Here is a 7,667-nt window from a genome sequence, read left to right as displayed (position 1 = left end):
AGGGGGGGGGCGGTGGGGGCTAAAAGAGTACATCACCACCAAGTCAGCATGACAAGAAATGCTAAAGGAAATGTTGTAATGGGAAGAAGAAACAGAGAGAGAAACCTAGGCATACAGAATTAAAATGGATATAAATAAGTACCTGTCAATAATAACCATAAATGCAAATGGATTAAATGCTCCATTCAAAAGCCATAGGATAGCAGAATGGATACAAAAATATGACCCAACTACATGCTGTCTTCAAGAGACCCACCTCAGAACAAAAGATACACACAAGATGAGAGTGAAGGGATGGGGAAAAATCCATACAAATGGAAAAGAAAAAAAACTGGAGTAGCATTTCTGATATATGACTAAACAGACTTTAAAATGAAGGCTATCACAAGTGACAACAAATTTCACTTCATAATACTAAAGGGATCAATCCAACAAGAGAATATAATCCTGGTAAACATATATGCACCCAATATAGGAGTACCTAAATAATATATACACACACACTCACACTGCGTGGCCAGATTATTATGATCTCTGAATGCATAATAACCTGGCCACTCAGTATATATATATATATGTTAGAGGCCCAGTGCATGAATTCATGCATGGGTGGGGTCTGGCCAGCCTGGCCAGGGGGAGAGGACATGGGTGGTTGGCCTGACTGCCTGACATGGGCAGTTGGCCTGCCTGCCTGCTGGTCAAACTCCTGGTCGAGGGGACAATTAGCATATTAGCTTTTTATTATATAGAATATACACTGAGTGGCCAGATTATTATGCATTCAGAGATCATAATAACCTGGCCACTCAGAGACTAAATATAAGCAATTAGCCTCTAGGCAGAAGCAACTGCCCTACCCTGTTGAGAAAAACTCTGGCCGCACCGGAGGATGATTGCCTGGGGTCAATTCAAGTTGGAATCCTATCAGTCTTTAGGTAGAGGTAGTCTCTGGAGGCTTTGAGTCTTTGCCTGATCTTTAGAGGACTTTAACAGAGAGATTGACAACAATACAGTCATAATAGGGGACTTTAACACCCCACTGACTTCACTGGATATATCTTCCAGATAAAAACTTAAAACTTAACAAGGAAACAGTAACTCTAAAGGATCAGATAGATTTGATATTTATAGAACATTTCACCCCAAAGCAGAAGAACATACATTCTTCTCAAGTGCACATGGATCATTCACAAATATAGACTGCATATTAGGACACAAAACAAGTCTCTACAAGTTCAAGAAGATTTAAATAATATCAAGGATCTCCTCAGATCATAGTGGGATGAAATTAGAAATCAACTACAGTAAAAACACCTCAAAACATTCAAACATATGGAGGCTAAATAACATATTATTAAACAATCAATGGGTTACCAACAAGATCAAGAGAGAAAAAAATCCTGGAAACAAATAAAAATGAACATACAACAACCCCAAATCTCTAGGATATAGCAAAAGCAGTCCTAAAAGGGAAGTTCATAGCACTACAGGCATAACTCAATAAACAAAAATCAGCAATAAACTATTTTACCCTACAACTTAAAGAACTAGAAAGAGACCAATAAGAAAAACCCAGAGTAATTAGAAGGAATGAGATAATAAAGATTAGAGCCCAAATAAATAACATAGAGACTAAAAAATCAATACAAAAAAAATCAATGAAACCAAGAGCTGGTTCTTTGAAAGGATACAAAAAATTGATAAACCATTAGCCAGACTTGTAAAAAAAATGAAAGAGGACCCAAATAAATAAAATCAGAAATGAAATTGGAAAAGTAACCACTGACACCACAGAAATACAAAGGATTGTAAGAAAATACTATGAGCAACTATATGCCAAAGAGCTGGACAATGAGGATGAAATGGAAAAATTCCTAGAAAAATACAATCTCCCAAAACTGAATCAGGAGTAATCAGAAAACCTGAATAGGCCAATAACAACTGATGCAATAGAAGCAGTAAACAAACAAAAGCCCAGGTCTGGATAGCTTCACAGGGGAGTTTTATAAAACATTCAAAGAAGAACTAACACCTATACTCCTCAAACTATTTCAGAAAATCCAAGAGGAAGGAACACTTCCAAGCTCTTTTTATGGGGCCAGCATTATCCTAATTCAAAAACCAGATAAAGACACTACAAAGAAAAAGAATTATAAGCCAATATCCCTGATAAACATAGATGCTAAAATCCTCAACAAAATATTAGCAAATTGCATCTAGCAATATATTAGATCATACACCATGACCAAGTGAGATTTATTCCAGGGATGCAAGGCTGGTACAATACTTGCAAATCAATAAACATGATACATCACATAAACAAATTGAAAGACAAGCATCACATGATCATATCAACAGACACAGAAAAATCATTAGGCAAAATCCAATAACCATTTTTGATAAAAATCCATCAAAGTGGGAATATAGGGAGCCTATATCAACATGATAAAAGGCCTCATATGACAAACCTACAGCACACATCATACTCAATGGGCAAAAACGAAAACCATTTCCCCTAAGAACAGGAACAAGACAGGGATGTCCACTTTCATTACTCTTATTCAACACTAGAAGCCTGGTGCACGAAATTCGTGCATAGCGGGGGGTTGTCCCTCAGCCAAGTCTGTACCCTCTCCAATCTGGGACTCCTGGAGGGATGTCCGACTGCCCGTTTAGGCCCGATCCTGGTGGGATCCCTCTCACAATCCAAGACTGCTGGCTCCCAACTGCTTGCCTGCCTGCCTTCCTGATTGCCCCTAACAGCTTCTGCCTGCCAGTCTGATCACCCCCTAACCACTCCACTGCCAGCCTGGTTGATACTTAACTGCTCCCCTGCCGCCTGTTTGCCCCCAACTTCCCTCCTCTGCCAGCCTGGTCACCCCTAACTGCCCTCTCCTGATCACCTCCAACTGCCCTCCCTTGCAAGCCTGGTCCCTCTCAACTGCCCTCCCTTGCAGGCCTGGTCCCTCACAACTGCCCTCCCTTGCAGGCCGGGTGCCTCCCAACTGCCCTCTCCTGCTGGCCATCTTGTGGTGGCCATATTGTGTCCACATGGGGGTAGGATCTTTGACCACATGGGGGCAGCTATATTGTGTGTTGCAGTGATGATCAATCTGTATAGTACTCTTTTATTAGATAGGATAGAAGCCTGGTGCACGGGTGGGGGCCAGCTGTTTTGCCCTGAAGGGTGTCCCGGATCAGGGTGGGGTTTCCTTGGGGTGTGGGGCGGCCTGAGCGAGGGGCCTGTGGTGGTTTGCAGGCCAGCCACGCCCCCTGGCAACCCAAGCGGAGGCCCTGGTATCTGGAATTTATTTTCCTTCTACAATTGAAACTTTGTAGCCTGGAGCGGAGCCAAGCCTGGGGCTCTGGCAGCCATTTCTGTGGCAGTTAATTCACCTTCTACAATTGAAACTTTGTAGCCTTAAGCGGGTGGGCCCAGCCAGGGTGTGTGGAAAGCTTTGCTTCCCCTGTTGCCACCAGCAACCCTGGCCTGCTCTCTCAAGCTCCATTCTGCCGCCATTTGTTTGAATTTGTTTACCTTCTATAATTGAAACTTTGTAGCTTGAGTGGAGGCTTAGGCCTGCAACGGCTATGGAAAGCTTGGCTTACTCTGTTACCTGGGAAACCTTGCTCTCTGTGGCTGTAGCCATCTTGGATTGGGGTTAATTTGCATACTCGCCCTGATTGGTTGGTGGGCGTGGCTTGGCTGGTGGGCGTGGTTTATGTAGCGGCATGATAGTTAATTTGCATATTACCATTTTATTAGAGACCTGGTGTACGAAAATCGTGCACTGGGAGGTGGGGGGTCCCTCAGCCCAGCCTCCACCCTCTCACAGTCCAGGACCCCTCAGGGGATATCTGCCTGCTGGCATAGGCCCATGGGGATTGGGCCTAAGCCAATAGTTGGAAATCCCCCTCACGTTTCGGGACCCCTCGCTTCTTACTGCCTGCCTGCTTGCTGCTCCTTACCACTAGGCTCGCTGCTCCTTAACGCTGCCATGGAGGCAGGAGAGGCTTCTGCCACTGCTATTACACTCGCCAGCTGTGAGGCCTATCTTTCTGTGTAGTTGTCTGTGGGTAAACTGCTCTCTTCCTTCTCACTTAGGGTGAGCAGCATGTGAGGGCAGAATGCACTGTCGTGGAATGAAGAGGGCTGCCCAGAGCTGAAGGGAGTGGCCAGGCCCACGAGTGAGAGGTGGACACAGAGGACGCTACCTCACCCAATTATGTGGTGGGCTAGCCTTCATATGCCTGACCCCACCCAGGGAGGGACCGAGCAGGGTGTCCCCCTCTCCATTCTCCATCCTTCCATCTGTGACACCTGTCACCCTTGCCAGACCTCCCCCAAAGTGAGTGCAGCTCAATCCCTGAATGTAAAAGGGCACGGTATTGGGGGCGTCCACTCCAGTGCCCCCTGATTTCAAGCAACAGGACCTGGTCAACAGGATCTGATCTCAGCACGGTGGCCACAGCTGCAGAACATAGATCTGTTTCAAGAAAAGTTGGGAAGCAGACTTTCCTATGAGCCCCTATTCCAAAAGGTGGCAGTTTATTCACATTGTGGCAAAGACACTTTCAAGAGTAACATAAGTGGGTAAAGTCAGGGCCAAACCGGGCCATTTCCTCATCCAATCTCTCTAAAGTGAGTGGACAGAACCAAGTCTCAGTTCTTCGCGGGACACTTCTGGGGCTTTTTTAAGCCTAAAGGACAGTAGTCTGTCTCCATTCTTGTTTTTTTGGGGGGATTTTTTCACCGTCGGATAAAAGGATGCGTACATTGGGGCAATCCTCTTGAGATACAATATTCCAGTTGTACCCATGTGATGACGACAGCGCCCCTCAGAGGGAGGGAGCCGACAGATGGGGAGCAGGGAATTCTGAAAACAAAAGCGATGACAGAGATGCTAAGCCTTTCCTTCACGTGTCTGACACCCCTCTTCAGGCGGCCTCCAGGCCGGGCATCTGCTGGACCTTTACCACTTGATGTCCTTCCAGGCTGCCCTGGGCCCTGCTAGGTGGTGTGCAGGGCCACCTGGGCCCAGGGGGAGTCACCTACCCACCCCAGCCACTCCTGGTACAGCTCCTGCACATGGGCGCTGGTCTCCAGGGGCCACACTGGGATGGCAGTGTAGATGCCTTCCATCTGCTGCAACAGTGCCCTGTCTGCACACCCGTTATCCACCTGGGCCTGGCCCCTGCTGCTTAGTCATGCCCAGCGCAGACCAAGACCTCCACAAAGTGGCAAGGGAACTTGCCTCTACAGCTTCAGGACCACTTCTGGATGTTCCAAAAGCCGTAAGCAGCCTCAAAGCATAGCAGAGCCTCTCTGTCCCTTTCAAGGGTGACCTCCTGGAAGTCTTTGTTCCTCAGGATGTGGTAGGTGAGCACTCCCACATCCTCGTTGAACAGCTCCTTGGCCATGTGCCTGAAGATGTGTGCCAGGTACCCATTGGAGCTGGCACCCTCGTGAAGCCTCATCTCCTTCTCCTTCATGTCTCCAAACAGGTCCATGGCAGCATAATTCGAGGCAAGGTCACTTTGCTCCATTATCTGGACAATTTCACCTGAGGTTAACATGCAGAAAGCACCCTGGGAACTATGTAAAACTAGGAACATCTTCTCAACGGGCCTCCAGTTTCTTGTCATAACACGGGGACACAATGACATGAAAAATCTTTTCTGGGGACAGGTTCTGTCATCTGGCAAAGTAATCCTTCACCAGAGAGCCCATGATCTGCTGGGGACACTTGGACATGCAGATGTGGGGGTGATGGGGTGACCCAGCACACGCTCTTCATATTGGTCCCAGCCGGGGCAGGCGGAGGTCAGCATGGGTAGCTGGGGCTCTTCCTCACGGTGCTGGCAGTACCAACACACAAATTCCTTCTGACTTTCCAGGATGCTGAAGTCTGCAGCTATCTTCATGTCAAAACAGTGCACCCCAAGGCTTTTGAGGAAGCCGCAGAGCCTTCTGGATGCATCAGTGACACTGAGGCTGAATTTATCAGCAATATAAGGCAGAGACTAAGGACACACAGACACTGCAAGCACCTTGTGCTGTGAGGTATCACATTTCTTAAGGTTCAGAACACGGAAGATGTCCTTGGCGTTCTGTTGAGAAACTTGGACTCCTTCCTCTGGTCACACAACTGTCACATTCCAGGCAGTCACTCAGAAATATCTTGGCATTGGCCAACTTATGGAATTCTCACTTCCCTTCGTTCTCCTGAGCCGGACTCCGGACGTTGACTGCAGCATTCTCTTGGTCATTGTTTTTTGTTGTTGTTGTTGTTTTTTTACTACATTCCTCCTGTGTGCAGTGATCACACTTCATCTAGAGCAGGGCGGGCAGGGGCCAGCTTGAGTGACCTGGAGGAAGCACAAGATGAGCAGTCAGTCACTGCTGGTTGCCCCTGGTGCTGCTGGCAGTATCCTTTCTTCCTTGTGTAGCGTCCAGGGAGGGGAAGTGGCCACAGTGCCCGAGGCCGAGTTCCAGGAGGCCAGCAGTGCTGTCGGGATCGTGCTGGTGGCACTGGTCCATTGATGCCTGGCCTGTCCTCTGGATATTGAACCTATAGGACTAATAAGGAAGCCAGTCCCCAGGTCCACCCTGCGTCCTCCACTGATTGATTGGAGGCTGAAGGCCGGGAGGAAGGACCAAGAGGCCTGCCTTGCAGCTGCACTCCAGTCCCCTTGCCACTCACTCTGGTTCCCTGTTAACCATCATCTGATCAATGGGAGCCTGCAGGCAGGGGAAGGGACCAAGCAGTCTGCCTTCTACCAGCTCACCAGTCACTGCTGCCATGGATTCATTGGAATTGAGGGACTCTGATTCCCCTGTTAGCCATCCCCTGATCAATGGAGCCTGAGGGCCAGGGGGGATGGACCGGTTGTCCATTTGGTCCTTCTGGACCCTGGATTTTTATATATTAGGATAGTACTGGAAGTCCTAGCCATAGCAATCAGACAAGAAGAATAAATAAAAGGCATCCAAATTGGAAAGGAGGAAGTAAAACTCATTATTTGCATATTACATGATATTGTACATAGAAAACCCTAAAGACTCCACCAAAAACTACTAAATTTAATAAATGAATTTGGCAATGTAGCGGCATACAAAATTAACACCCAGAAATCTATGGCCTTTTTATACACCAATAATGAACTCACAGAAAGAGAAACTAAAAAACAATCCTATTCACCATTGCAACAAAAATTTAAGATACTTAGGACTAAACTTAACCAAAGAGGTAAAAGACCTATACTGAGAAAACTACAGGACATTGAAAAAAGAGACAGAAGAAGATATAAACAAGGGGAAGTATATACCAGGTTCATGGATTGGTAGAATCAACATCATTAAAATATCCATACTACCCAAGACAATCTAAAGATTCAATACAATTCCTATTAAAATACCAATGGTATATGGGAGTTGGCTGGGAGATGTCAATGGGGGGAAAAGGAAATATATGTAATATTTTGAAAAATAATTTTTTAAAGTTAAAATGATAAATAAAATAAAATTATGATTTTACTTATTGATTGATATTTCTTCTGCTGGATAACAAACTTCTCATGAGATAAGTTTGGCCAGGTGCTATAAGTATTCTATTAGTCTATGAGGATTTTGTAAGTATTTTAGTCTATGAGAAGAGAAATGAAAC

At 46.1% G+C, this 7,667-nt stretch overlaps 1 pseudogene across 1 annotated transcript; it reads right to left on the bottom strand.

Annotated features, from left to right (window-relative positions):
- Positions 1-5,011: 5,011 nt before the first annotated feature.
- On the bottom strand, positions 5,012-6,334 carry LOC307096049 (nuclear prelamin A recognition factor-like; annotated as a pseudogene). The gene has a single exon. The product of its transcript is annotated as a nuclear prelamin A recognition factor-like (transcript).
- Between the last annotated feature and the right edge of the window lie 1,333 nt (positions 6,335-7,667).

The sequence above is a fragment of the Cnephaeus nilssonii genome (assembly GCF_951640355.1).
Source record: "Cnephaeus nilssonii genome assembly, chromosome: X".
Taxonomy (NCBI): Eukaryota; Metazoa; Chordata; class Mammalia; order Chiroptera; family Vespertilionidae; genus Cnephaeus; species Cnephaeus nilssonii.
The sequence above is the reverse complement of the archived record's forward strand: the minus strand, read 5'-3'. Positions and strand labels throughout refer to the sequence as shown.